The sequence below is a fragment of the Hyaena hyaena genome, unplaced genomic scaffold (genome assembly GCF_003009895.1).
Source record: "Hyaena hyaena isolate Hyena2069 unplaced genomic scaffold, ASM300989v1 scaffold_58, whole genome shotgun sequence".
NCBI classification, from domain to species: Eukaryota; Metazoa; Chordata; class Mammalia; order Carnivora; family Hyaenidae; genus Hyaena; species Hyaena hyaena.
Genome location: NW_024080689.1, coordinates 4,350,426 through 4,363,517, shown reverse-complemented (window position 1 = coordinate 4,363,517; position 13,092 = coordinate 4,350,426). Strand labels below are relative to the sequence as shown.

The 13,092-nt window shown below is 55.3% G+C and overlaps 1 non-coding gene across 1 annotated transcript; it reads right to left on the bottom strand.

Moving 5' to 3' along the window:
* Positions 1–3,479: 3,479 nt before the first annotated feature.
* Positions 3,480–3,643, bottom strand: LOC120231494. The gene has a single exon (XR_005528346.1). It is a non-coding gene; the product is annotated as a U1 spliceosomal RNA (small nuclear RNA).
* Between the last annotated feature and the right edge of the window lie 9,449 nt (positions 3,644–13,092).

Genomic DNA, 13,092 nt, shown 5'->3' with positions numbered 1-13,092 from the left:
GGGGGACACAACTGCCTGTCCTCAGAGAAATGGGTCTCCGGTATGTGTGCCCCTCACCCCCACCCGCTGTCACCTCGCTCCTCACTGCACAGTCCGGGAGGGGTCGGGGCCGGGAGGGGCTGGGGTGCCGGTCTGTTTCCCCTCTGCCCCTCCCCCTCTCACATCTGCCCCCGGATTTCCCAGAACTGCTGGTGTCTCCAAATCCCCCGGGTCAGGATCAGAGGCACCGGATCCCGGCTCTTGCCCAATGTGAGGGCTCCCCGGCTCCGGGCTGCCCTGCCTCACTCTCCTGGGAATAACGCCCCTCGGGGACTGGCCTCGTCCCCCATGTGTGACCCTCCCAACGCGGTCCCCCGGGGGTGCACACTTCTGTCGCAGCAAGGGTCAAAGAGGGGACAAGTCAGGGGCCCCTGGGGGGGAGGGTCAGCCGGTTAGCTGACCAACTCTTGATCTCAGCTCAGGTCATGATCTCCCAGTTCGTGAGTTCGAGCCTGTCATCAGGGCGTGGGACCTGCTTGGGGTTCTGTCTCTCCTTCTCTCTGCCCCTCACTGGCTTATTGCTCGCTCACTCGCTCTCTCTTTCTCAAAATAAATAAATAAACTAAAAAAAGAGGGGAAAAGCCATACGGTACGAGAGGGGGCCTCACGGTCCTGTGAGAGGAAGGGGCTCCACGGACTGAGGAACGGGAGGAACTACCGAGGACCCCAGGCTCACCGTGGCTTGAGAAAGACGTTTTTCGTCCCCGGTGTTCTGACCGTCACCAAACGGCCTACTGGCCGAGGACAGAGCTCCTCTGACTCAGTTAAGCCCTGGTGCTGAGAAGGATCCGGGCCCGTGTTTCCCGGCAGGTAACTTGCTGACACAAGGGGCGGCCACACGTTCCAACCTCCTGCCTTCCTGCAACACCCCCCCCTCCCCCGCACAAGGCGGTTATGGCTGCTTCGGGTTTTTGACCGTGTCCCACACACACGTGCACACACACGCACCCTCTGTGTTGGACTTTCCTCTGAGGCCCCAGCACCTGCCACATAGTAGGTGCCTAACAAGTACTTATTGACTAAATGAGCGGATGAAGGAATGAATTCGTACATGCTTTGTGGCCACGATGGTTTCCGAAAACAACGCTCGCCTCGCTCCTTGCATCCTACTTCGTGACCAAACTAGACAAAGTTTCCCAATCCGCCAGCAGGCCACCCCTCCGCGTCTGGAAATCATTGCTCGGAGGCCCCGATCTGGGCAAGGACGTGGCTTGAGTTCCAAGATTCAGGCAAGAACTTTCCAAGTGGATTATCCACTGCCAGACAAGGTTGACCAGCTGACGTCAGGGGATGGGGGGATTCTCACTGGCCACCCACCTCCACGGAACTGGGTTCAACCCACCCCCCTCCTGGTGAGATAGGACAGGGGACACAAGAGACATTCAGTACATCCTTCTCTTTCTCCCTGTTCGAAAGTCAGCATTTTAGCGACGCCTGGCTGGCTCGCTCAGTAAAGCATGCAATTCTTGGTCTCAGGGTTGAGTCCGAGCCCCACGTTAGGTATAGGGATTACTTAGAAATAAAATCTTGAGGGGCGTCTGGGTGGCTCAGTGGGTTAAGCAGCCGACTTCGGATCAGTCATGATCTCACAGTTCGTGCGTTCAAGTCCCACGTCGGGCTCTGTGCTGACAGCTCAGAGCCTGGAGCCTGCTTGGGATTCTGCGTCTCCCTCTCTGCCCCTCTCCTGCTCGCACTCAGTCTCTCTCTGTCAAAGATAAATAAACATTAAAAAATATATTAAAAAATTCTCGAAAGTCAACATTTTAAGTTACCAAAAGCTGACATACTTAGATTATTTCTGAAGTTTTATATTGTTTTATCACTTTTTTTCTTGGGTTTTTCTGATTTGGGTTATGGAATCCTGTTTATTTGGTTGACTTTGGTTTGACTTTTTTTGGGGGGTACCTCAGTCACAGAAAGTTAGGTGAGCTGTACTCCTGGGCTGGTGACACCCAATCTTCGCTCCTACTTACCCTGTTCCCCCCCAAACCAATCTTCCTACTCTCCACGAGCGGCCAAAATGGCGTGTTTGCTGCATGTGACAGTCTCCAAAGATGGCGGCCATCAACTTCTCTTCTGATGGGCATGCAACAGAGCTACTGTCTACCCCGCCTCCCTGGGAAGCTGGACTGTGTGACTTGCCATGACCGATGGAAAGTGCTGGAAGCAACACTCTGACAGTTCCGGGCCCAGCCTTCAGCTTTAAATCTTGGAAGCCAGCCGCCATGTTTTACGGAGGTCCAGCTATCCTGCTACAGAGAGAGAGAGGCCCGGGCTGAAGGGGGGGAAGTAAGACAGGATATGGACATTGAGAGAATGAAAGAGAGAGAGAGAGGCCACAGAGAGAAACGCTGAGGCCTGAGGACATGTGAACAAAGCCTTCTGGGAGCTTCCAGCCCCGCCCAGCCCAACCCAACAGCTGAATACACCCCAACACGTAACCCTAGCCGATTCAACATGGGCCCCCCGGCCTGGCCTGCCCTAATTTCTGGCACCAGAGAATCTTGAGAAATAATAAGCAGTTGTTTGTTTTAAACCACTGAAATTGGGGGTGGATATTTGTTACACATCAACAGGTAACCACAACAGTATTTATTCTTCAATATACATCCTGGTAAAATGTATGCATGTCTGTCTGTTACGTAAGTAAATGGAACTTTAATAAATCTTTTGTTCCTGACCTTCCTCACCCAGCAACAAATGTTTCAGATCTGCCCAAGTTGCTGTTAGCAGATCTGGCTTGTTGCTATGAACTGCTGCGTGGAATTCACTGGTCTGTGTCGATCGGGGTTTATTTACTCCTTCCCATAGTTAGGAACCCAAGGCTGTCGCCAGCGCCAACCACCACAAACAACACGGCGGCTAAAGTTCCCATCACGACCCTGTGTGGACCTACGTGAGAAGTTCTCTCGGAACTATATCCAAGAATGAAATTGCTGGGTCAGAGAATATTCTCGCACTTCATCCCAGGCACACACACATTTTCGCGCTGGTGAGATCATCTCCACTAACCCGGAAATTATCCTTATGTCCTCTCTCCGCTGGCCATCACGTTTCCATGCAGATCTAGGCAAAGCATTCCTTGTATAATACGTTCAAATTACGAGATCACAAAGGATTCTCATGCTTGATTTCCCTGAGTCCCATCAGGGCGCACAGTTTCCAGAATAGCTATGCTCCAGGACACCCCCGCCACCACCAGCCCATGACAGTCCCCCCTCCAACCCCCATCTGGTTCATCCTTCATCCGTCTCAACCTTTGATATCATTCAACTTCCCGGTTGCTGCCGATCTGACGCCATCTTGCCAGTCTCTTATTTCACTTTTCCAGTTAGGAGTGGGCGTGGATCCTTCCTCATCTGTGTGGCAATCATTTTGAGTTTTTCCTTATATGAACTGCTTTTTCACATCCTGTGTCTATTTTCCTTTTTTATTTAAACCAGGCAAAAGCGCGCACGCAGTCCCCACTACCACAAATTCCGCAGTCGAGTTTCCCCCATTTGGGGAAATCGCAGGGGTCAGCACCTCCAGAGTGAAACGGGTAAGCCTCACCCTGGGAAGACCACCTGTGTGATCACGGTATTCTCCCGTATCCTTTGTCTATTTTCCTAGGGGGCTTCCTGCATTCACTTTGTGGATGAACCAGGACTTCTGGTATGTTCTAGATGCTTGTTCAGAAAACAAGAAAGGTCTTTTGAAAATAAAGTATTAACGACAGTATTGTTGAAATCAAAAAATTAATAGAAGCTTTGGAAGATAAAGTTTAGGAAAGCTTCCAGGAAAGAGAGGGGGAGAGAGAGAAAAAGAGAGAGAGAGAGATCAAAAGAGCAGAGAGATAAAGGGAAAAAAATGTTTTAATAAGAAAATAGCTGAATTAGGGGGACTTTTCCCCCGGCCTCATGTTTCCACGTACATTTCTCATTAGGAAAACTGCCTGGGCCTCCACCCCAGCCCCCCAGCCCCGCACTCCTGCCCAGGGGAGGAAGTTTGCGTTGCTGTGCTGACTTTTCGGACTCCGCCCACCTGGTAATCTGCCCTCTGCCAGGAAGGCGAGCTTTGCCAGCGACTGGGCACGTAGGTCGGCCTGATTCTTGGATGAAATCTTAATAAGTCCTTTCAATTTAAGATTTTAAGCCAAACCCACCTTTTACTGCATATCAGCAATAAAACCAATATATCAATAGCCACGCATCGGTCTGCTGTGACTTAGTCCGGAGGAGAGCAGGCTCTTTGTTCATCTGCCCTGTCAAACCTCCTTAGGCAAAACCACATAGAGAACCAGCAACCCCTAGGAGAAGTTCTAGAAGGAAAAACAGGGAGGAAAAGAGAGAAAGTTATCAAAGAAATAAAGCAAGAATATTAGTTAGAATGAAAACATGGAGGCTCTAAATTCGGATAACCTACGAATCGCTCAGCTCTTCACTGGAGAATGACCCGAAGTGTGCTGCTGTGACATTGCAGAATGCCAGGGAAGGTTCTGGAAGCCACTGGAGAGGGAGGGAAATCTCCTATAAAGAAATGAGAATGAGAATGGACCCCATTCAACACCTGTTAAATTCACCACTAGGTGGGGGGGTGGGGGGGCGCCTGGGGGATTCAATCAGTTAAGCATCCGACCGGCTAAGGTCATGATCTCCCCGTCCATGAGTTTGAGCCCCGCACTGGGCTCTGTGCTGACAGCTCAGAGCCTGGGGCCTGCTTCGGATTCTGTGTCTCCCTCTCTCCCTGACCCTCCCCTGCTCACACTCTGTCTCTCTCTCTCTAAAAAATAAACATTAAAAAACAAAGTAACAGGGGCGCCTGGGTGACTCAGTCAATTAAGCGTCCGACTTTGGCTCAGGTCATGATCTCACAGTTTGTGTGTTCAAGCCCCTCGTCGGGCTCTGTGCTGACAGCTCAGAGCCTGGAGCTGCTTCGGATTCTGTGTCTCCCTCTCTCCCTGACCCTCCCCTGCTCATGCTGTCTCTCTCTCTCTCTCTCTCTCTCTGTAACAGTAAATACCCCTTTCTGTAAACAAATGTGCCACAAGTAACACAAATCCGCCTGGCATTGGGGCGAGCTGTCTAGGATGCACCAGCCCGCCAACAGCACCCCTGCAGAGCCCACCCTGACTCCACTCTGGCCGAGTCCTCGAGCTCCCACCTCGGAGGCTGTGATGGTGATGCCCCCGCCCCCCACATGAGAGGTTCTGTGTCCAACCTCACCCTCCCCTCTCCGTCTCCTCTGCTCTCTTTTTCCCACAGCACATGTCCGTGAACTAGGTGGCACATTTGGGGTGCTCAGGGGATCACCTCTCTGCACACCCCAGACGCGGGCACCTCAGTCCCAGGCCCTCTGGGGGGGAGGATGACACCAGCACGTGGTCTGCCCCCACTGCGCATGTGTCGTCTGAGTGAGCGCCTGGCCTTTGTCTCTTACGTGTGTTTACAGTCCCCGTCCCTGCCCGGACCCCCGCTCTCTGGGCTCAGGAAGGACCTCACTCACCCCTCAGTCTCTGCCCAGCCCCACGACCAGCCCAGTGAACGCTCGCGGCCCAGTCTGCCCTGTCTACATAAAGGTGAGTCCCGGCCTAAAAGCAGCTTGGGGAAGACCGTGACCTCTTGAGTCAAGCAAACACCAGTGGGAACTTGGGTTCCGCCCCCTACCAGCCCCGAGGGGGCCCTGGACAGGTGACCTGAGATCTCTGAACTCCACTTTCTTTGTCTGGAAATGGATTATTTTAATACTATCGGCCTCGCGCTGGGCCTGTGGAACTGGATGGGTGAGCAGCGGGGGGGGGGGGGGGGGGGGGGGGGGGGGGGGGGGGGGGGGGGGGGGGGGGAGCTGACATCGAGCCTCCTCCTCACGGCTGGTGCTTAGTAAAAATCCACTCCCTCGCTTCTTTTGAGGCGGGAATGGCGGGGTTCGGAGCAGAGGGCCAGGACAGAAGTTTGGAGATGTCTTCGGTGCAGACGGTTGTTTTATTAAAGCTCGGGGACAGGACACCCCTGGGGTTGTGCGGAGGGACTGATCGTAGATTGGTAGGGGGTCGGGGACAGTGTTAGTCTCTGGGGAATTTTGGACCTTGAGGGAAGGAAGGACTCAGCTGTTGTGAGGGACACGTCATTCACGACTGAGACCCTTCAGGGGCCACAGGCTTGGAGCATGATTGGCAGCACACATCTTGGGGGGGGCGGGATAGAGGAAGATTTCAAAGGAATGTTTATGGTAAAGGGGACTTACTTACAGGCGCTCGGGCTGAGTGACTTGTGCCCCCAGCAAAGTGTCATCGAGGCAGCTGAGCTCTGGCAGGAAGGCCACTCTGCCTGGTCCAAGGACTGTCCCTGGACTGGGGACAGTAAGGACGTTTAATTTCTCATCTGCCTTTGTTTCCCACATCGCTGTCACCCCCCCAGCGGCTGCAGAGAAAGCTCTCCTCCCCTCCCCCCACCCTGGCAGCTTGGGGTGCTCAATCTACGTTTGCCTCCCTGGCCTGGCATCGGGGGAGCCCCCAGCTTCCTGCTGCTGGGGGAGGGGGGAGGGGAGGAGGAGGGAGAGGGGGAAGGGAGGGGGTGGGGGAAGGGAGGGGGGAGGGGGAGGCAGAAGAACCGGTCCCTGGTTGACCATTTGGAGACAACAATCATTTTGGGAACTTCAAGGGCAGGAAGTGAAAGGAGGGGTGGGGGCAGGGGGAGTGGACAGGAACCTTGGGCCCCCGCCCCACTTCTAAGTCACAAGCATGAGGAATCCGGGAAAGCCGCCCGGAAGGGTCCAGGGGAGAAGCCTCCCCAGTCCCCCTGCTCCCCGCTGACCTCTCCAGGTCTCTGTTCGCCTCCACATCAGCCTTATCCCACCCTCGCCCCTCCCTCCCCCTTATTCACTCCTGTGTTTCACAGCGGGTATTTCTTCAGGGTCAAGGGTCAACTTGGAGGGAGGTCCCGAGCCCCTGTTAGAGTGCTCCGGAGGACAGAAGGAGACGCGGGGTCATAGAATCTTCCAGTATCCCAGCTGATGGAGACCTACGGCCACCCCCAGGCCGGCTCCTTCCAAGGAAACTGAAGCCACAGCAGGGAGGGTGTGGGCGGCACTGACTCTCCCCAGGCCACCCTTCATGGCTTGCAGACCACCCCTTCCTGCTGTGTGTCCTCGCTCCGCCTCCCCTCTGCGTGCGTCTCTTAATCTCTTCTTCTTCTCTTTTTTAATGTTTTTTCATTTTTAAGAGAGAGAGAGCGAGCAAGCAAGGGAGGGGAAGAGAGAGAGGGAGACAGAATCCGAAGCAGCTCCAGGCTCCGAGCTGTCAGCTCAGAGCCCGACGCGGGGCTCTAACTCACAAACCGTGAGATCATGACCTGAGCCGCAGTCAGCCACTCAGCCTACTGAGCCCCCAGGAGCCCCTAATCTCCTCTTCTTATAAGAACACAAGTCATGTTGGAGCAGAGCCGTCCCTAGTGACCCCCTTTTACCTTTTTAAAGACCCTGTCTCGGGGCACCTGGGTGGCTTAGTCGGTTAAGCGTCCGACTTTCGCTTAGGTCATGATCTCGCGGTTCGTGGGTTCGAGCCCCGCGTCGGGCTCTGTGCTGACTGCCAGCTCAGAGCCTGGAGCCTGTTTCTGTCTGTGACTCCCTCTCTCTCTGACCCTCCCCTGCTCACGCTCTCTCTCTCTCTCCTAGAAATAAATAAAACATAAAAAATAAATAAATAAAGACCCTGTCTCCACATACAGTCATGTTCAGAGGGATGGAGGGTGGATAGGGTTGAAATATATGAGACACACACATGTGCCTTAGCACAAGCCTCCCCCTTCCCTGGAATCCCAGCCCAGGCATTCAGCCTCCTGGAGGATATGACCTGAGAGGGCCTTACTCCAGGAAGCCCTCCCTGACTCACCAAACAGAGCTCCCCCTGACCTCCTCAGTGCCGCCTCCTCGCTGCTTTGGGGACCACGGTCTCACATGCTGCGGGTTCCCACCCCCAGTCTGATTTTAGAGTCAGAATGGAGGAAGACTAGGGGCTCCGTTGGACTTCAGCTCAGGTCATGATCTCGCGGTTCATGGGTTCGAGCCCCGCGTCGGGATCTCTGCTGTCAGCACAGAGCCTGCTTCAGTTCCTCTGTCCCCCTCTCTCTCTGTCCCTCCCCTGCTCGCTCTCGCTGTCTCTCTCAAAATAAATAAAGTTCAAAAAAAAAAAAAAGAGGAAAGCTGTTCGGCGCAGATACTGGAAAAGTCTGAGGAAACAGTTCATCAAAAATTGTGAACAATGGGGCCCGTCTGCCGGCTTTACCATCACTTGTGTTTTGCAGCCCGCTCCCCCTGCCAGGACTGGGTGGAAGGGGTGGGTGAGGGGAGGCCCTCAGGCTGCACCTCCTGGCTCCCTCCGGCCGTCAGCACCTGCCCAGCGTGTCCTGTGTACTGGACCCCCGAGGACCACACCATCAGCGCTGTGTCCCCACTACTTGGAAGAGCTCTGGGCGGGGCGCCTGGGTGGCTCAGTTGGTTAAGCGTCCAACTTCGGCTCAGGTCATGATCTCACGGTTCGTGGGTTCGAGCCCCGTGTCGGGCTCTGTGCTGACAGCTCAGAGCCTGGAGCTGCTTCGGATTCTGTGTCTCCCTCTCTCTCTGACCCTCCCCTGTTCATGCTGTCTCTCTCTCTCAAAAATAAGTAAAACATTTTAAAAAAAAAAAGAGCTCTGGGCACATAGTAGGCTCTCAAGAAGTGTCATTTGATCTAACAACTTTGGTTTAAGGAAAATTTTTAAATTAATTTATTTATTTTGAGAGAGAGGGAGAGCGAGAATCCCAAGCAAGCTCCACGCTGTCAGCACAGAGCCCGACGCGGGGCTCGAACCCACGAACCGCGAGATCATGACCTGAGCCGAAATTGGACGCTCAACTGACTGAGCCCCCGGGCGCCCCTGAGGAAATGGTTTTAAATGGTTGTGAGGGGAGAACAGCGGGACCAGAGCCCCCGGGCTCCCCACCTGCTGGTAGAAATCTATCGGCCACTTTGGCAACTTGTCCCGCAATCGAGTCTGCACACGGGAGCCAGGAGTCCCCGGGATGGTGAACCAACAGAAAGGCATCCGTGTCCTCACCGAACACCGGGACAGTGTCCGTGGCAGCGCTGGGAACAGCCCAAAGCGAGACTCCCCCCCCTCCCCCGGATGCCCTCAGACGGTGCAGGGATAAGCGGCAAATGCGTAGGTGTGGGGACGCGCCACTTGGGTGACAAGTCAGAGACGCAGACCGGACGGGTGCACACAGGGGCCTCCACTTACTCGAGGACACAAGCGGGCAGCGCCAACCTGTTCCGCGGAAGTCAGAGCCGCCGCGGGGACGACCACCGCCCGGCCCTGGGCTGCCGGTCACCACCTTTCCGGGCCTGGCTTCTGGTCACACGTGTGTGTCTGGTTCGTGCCCGTGTGAGATCATAGAAAAAAAATTTTTGTTCCTGGTTCCTGGTTCCGGAGTGACCAGGACACCGGGAGCCTCTGAGGTGACTCTGGCTGGGCTCCCGGATGGGGACGGTCAGCCCAAGGACTGAAAGTGCGACCTCTGTCCTCGGGACGGGGGGACACTCTTAGTCCATCACGCCCACACGGGGAAGCCCCGTGAACCCGCAGTAGTCGGGGTGGCGAGCCTCCGGGCTGGTGACCACTCCACCCGGGGTGAGCGACGCCCCCGAGTCCCCAGGGTCAGAGGCTTCCTCGCTCCGGACCCTCCCAGACCTCATGCTGCGCATGTCTTCACCCAGCTGCTCCCCTGTGGCCTTTTATTATTATTTTTAAATCATTTTTGAAAGAGAGCACAAGCAGGGGAGGGGCAGAGAGAGAGGGAGACCCAGAATCCAAAGCAGGCTCCAGGCTCCGAGCTGTCAGCGCAGAGCCCGACACGGGACTCAAACCCATGAACTGTGAGATCATGGCCTGAGCCAAGGTCCGAAGCTCAACAGACGGAGCCCCCCCAGGCGCCCCTCACCCGTGCACCTTATCATGTCCTTTAATAAGCCGGCAAACAGAAGCACGGGCGTCCCTGACTTTTGGGAGCCGCTGCAGCAAATTCATCAACCCAAGGAGGGGGCGTGGGAACATCCGATCCGTAGCCCCAGGGCCAGAAGCACTGGTGGTGACATCCGGAGCAGGGGGCGTGGGGGGACGGGGACAGCCTTGTGGGACTGAGCCCCTGACCTGTGGGATCTGATGCCACCTCCGGGGGGGTCACCCAGCTGGCGTCAAAGAGAATTGCTTGCTGTGGGGAAAGACCTCCACACAGCTGGTGACCAGAAGTACCAGAACTGGGGTTTGGGGGCGCCTGGGGGGCTCAGTCGGTTAAGCATCCGACTTCCGGTTTCAGCTCAAGTCCTGATCTCACGGTTTCGTGAGTTCGAGCCCCGCACCGGGTTCTGAGCTGACAGTGCAGAGCCCGCTTTGGATTCTCTCTCTCTCTGCCCCTTCTCCATTCACACTGTCTCTGTCTCTCTCAAAATAAATAAATAAACTTGAAAAATGAAAAATGAAAAAAAGAAGAAGAGCTGGGGTTGTCCCTACATAGGAAGGAAAAACTGAGTTTTTCCACTTTAGCACGTTTCTGTAAAACTCCAATCGCCGTGATGGGCGTCACAGGTCACTTCGTGTCTGGGGCACAAAGGCCTCCCCCGAGGAGAAGCTGGTTTGTCTTTTCGGGTGCTCTGAGCGCCCAAGACTCGGGATGGCAGTGCCACCGTGTGGCCACTCTTGCAGGGTTCCAAGTGCTGGGGACCATTAGTGTCCTGACGCCCGTCTACGTGCTTAGCACCTGCCTCTCTCTCCACAGAGCTGAAGCGAAACGTTAAATAGTAAGGGGGTCATTCTGACTGCTTACAGTTTTCAAACTTTGGGGGTGTCCAGGTGGCTCAGTCAGTTAATCGTCGGACTCTTGACTTTGGCTCAGGGCACAATCTCGCGGTTCGTGGGTTCGAGGCCCCCGTCAGGCTGTGCTGACAACTGAGAGCCTGGAGCCTGCTTCAGATTCTGTGTCTCCCTCTCTCTGCCTCTCCCCTGCTTGAATTCTGTCTGTCTGTCTGTCTCTCTCTCTCAAAAACAAATTAACATTAGGGGCGCCTGGGTGGCTCAGTTGATTAAGTGTTCAACTTTGGCTTGGGTCATGATCTCACGGTTCGTGGGTTTGAGCTGCAAGTTGGGCTCTGTGCTCACAGCTCAGGGCCCGGAGCCTGCTTTGGATTCTCTGTCTCCCTCTCTCTCTCTCTGCCCCTCCCCTGCTCATGCTCGTCTCTCTCTGCCTGTTAAATGTTAAAATGAATAAATGTTAAAAAAATTTTTTTCATAAAAAATTAAACATTAAAAATTTAAATAAATAAATACTATTAACATTAAAAAAGAAGAAGAAGAAGAGGAAGTGGCCTGCGCCTCCCTGCTTTCTGCCATGTGATGAGGCGGCCCAGCGATGGGTGTGGGCAAACCAGGAAGAAGTCGTCCCCAGACACCAAATCTGCGGGCACCTTGATCTTGGATTTCCCAGCCCCCAGGACTGTGAGAGAGAAGTGATGCCGCTTAAGCGTCCCCCCACCCCCCGCCCCCTGCAGCCGGTGGTTATTTTGCTAGAGCAGCCTGAGCTGACCAAGACACAGGCTCACTAGCTCTGTCTCCTCCTTTGCTCATGACGGGGTCCCCGGGGGCCATGTGGCGCCCTTCCCTGCCAGCCCACCCTCCCCGAGGCCACCTCTGTCCATTAGTGAGGTTCTGATGGGGTTAAACCTCCAAAGGAAAGAGGCTGGGGGCTCTCTCTTTCAGTGAAATTAATTTAACATTTAAACAATTTTTTAAATGTTTCTTTATTTTTGAGACAGAGAGTGAGCAGGGAGGGTCAGAGAGAGAGGAAGACACAGAATCTGAAGCAGGTTCCAGGCTCCGAGCTGTCAGCACAGAGCCCGACGCGGGGCTCGAACCCACGAACTGTGAGATCATGCCCTGAGCCGACGTTGAGCCGACGTCGGACGCTTAACCCGCTGAGTCCCCCAGACGCCCCAAAATTAATTTAACTTTAATTTGTTCCGCTTTGTTGAGGTTTAATCAACAAATCAGTCTTTCAGGTCAAAGAAGCTGTGTGGCCCCTATACGCCCTGCCCCAGGCGGCAGGGCCTGCCTCCCCTCACCCCTCCCCGGGAGGGAGACCTGACCTGACTTCGCAGCTCAGGGGAGCTCACAGGACTTCTGGCAGAGAGAGTGTTTTGCAAGCTCACTCGCGGAAGGATTTAGGAGCCAGTCTGCATGTCAGCCTGTGGGGAAACAAAACAAGTTTACGATCTATAATCAGGTGCCATGTTCCATCATTAACAGTTAATTAGAAGCCAGGCTCTTGGCAGGCTGGGTCACAAGCAGCTGGATGGCCTGTGGCTGGGGTTGGGGGTCAGAGGTCAGGGCATGGGGACCAGAGATGTGCGCATGTAGGGGGTGGGGGACAACCTGGGAGATTAATCCAAAGGGGGGACCGGGGGTTGGACTCAACTGGCACCAAATGTAAGATCCTGGACGGGGTGGGGGGTTATATTCAGGAGGGGCTGGAGGACCCCGAACCCTGAGATTGGGATCCCAGCTCCAGGGCCCAGGACCGGTCTGGAGAGCGCAGGGCTTGCACAGGGGGCAGAAGGTCCCAAGGTGGGGGGGGGGGGTGCGGGGGCAGGCGCTGGGCCGCAGGTCCGCGGAGGCCTGGGTGCAGGCGGGTACCGGTCCTCGGCCTGCCTGCCAGCTCCGGACTCTGGGAAAGGGCAGGACACCCGACGGGGAGCCGCTGGGTCCCGCTTCCCTCCCGGATCTCGGATCTCGGCCTCCGGTTCGCAGCCACAAAACCAGTCGGAGCTTCTCTCAAAAGCTTGCCAAGCGAGGCTCTGAACCGTGATGGCGAACGTAGGCTTGGCTCGCGCCTGAGCTCTAAGGAAATGGTTCTGAGGTTTTGCTGAGGCGGTTTGTCAACGGGGTGCTGCTGCCGAGATACTCCAGGGCGGTGCCGAGGAAGCACCCTCGTGGTCGGCGGGGGGTGGGGGGGAGGTGATGTCCTGCAGGGGTGGAGGTGGGAGGGCAC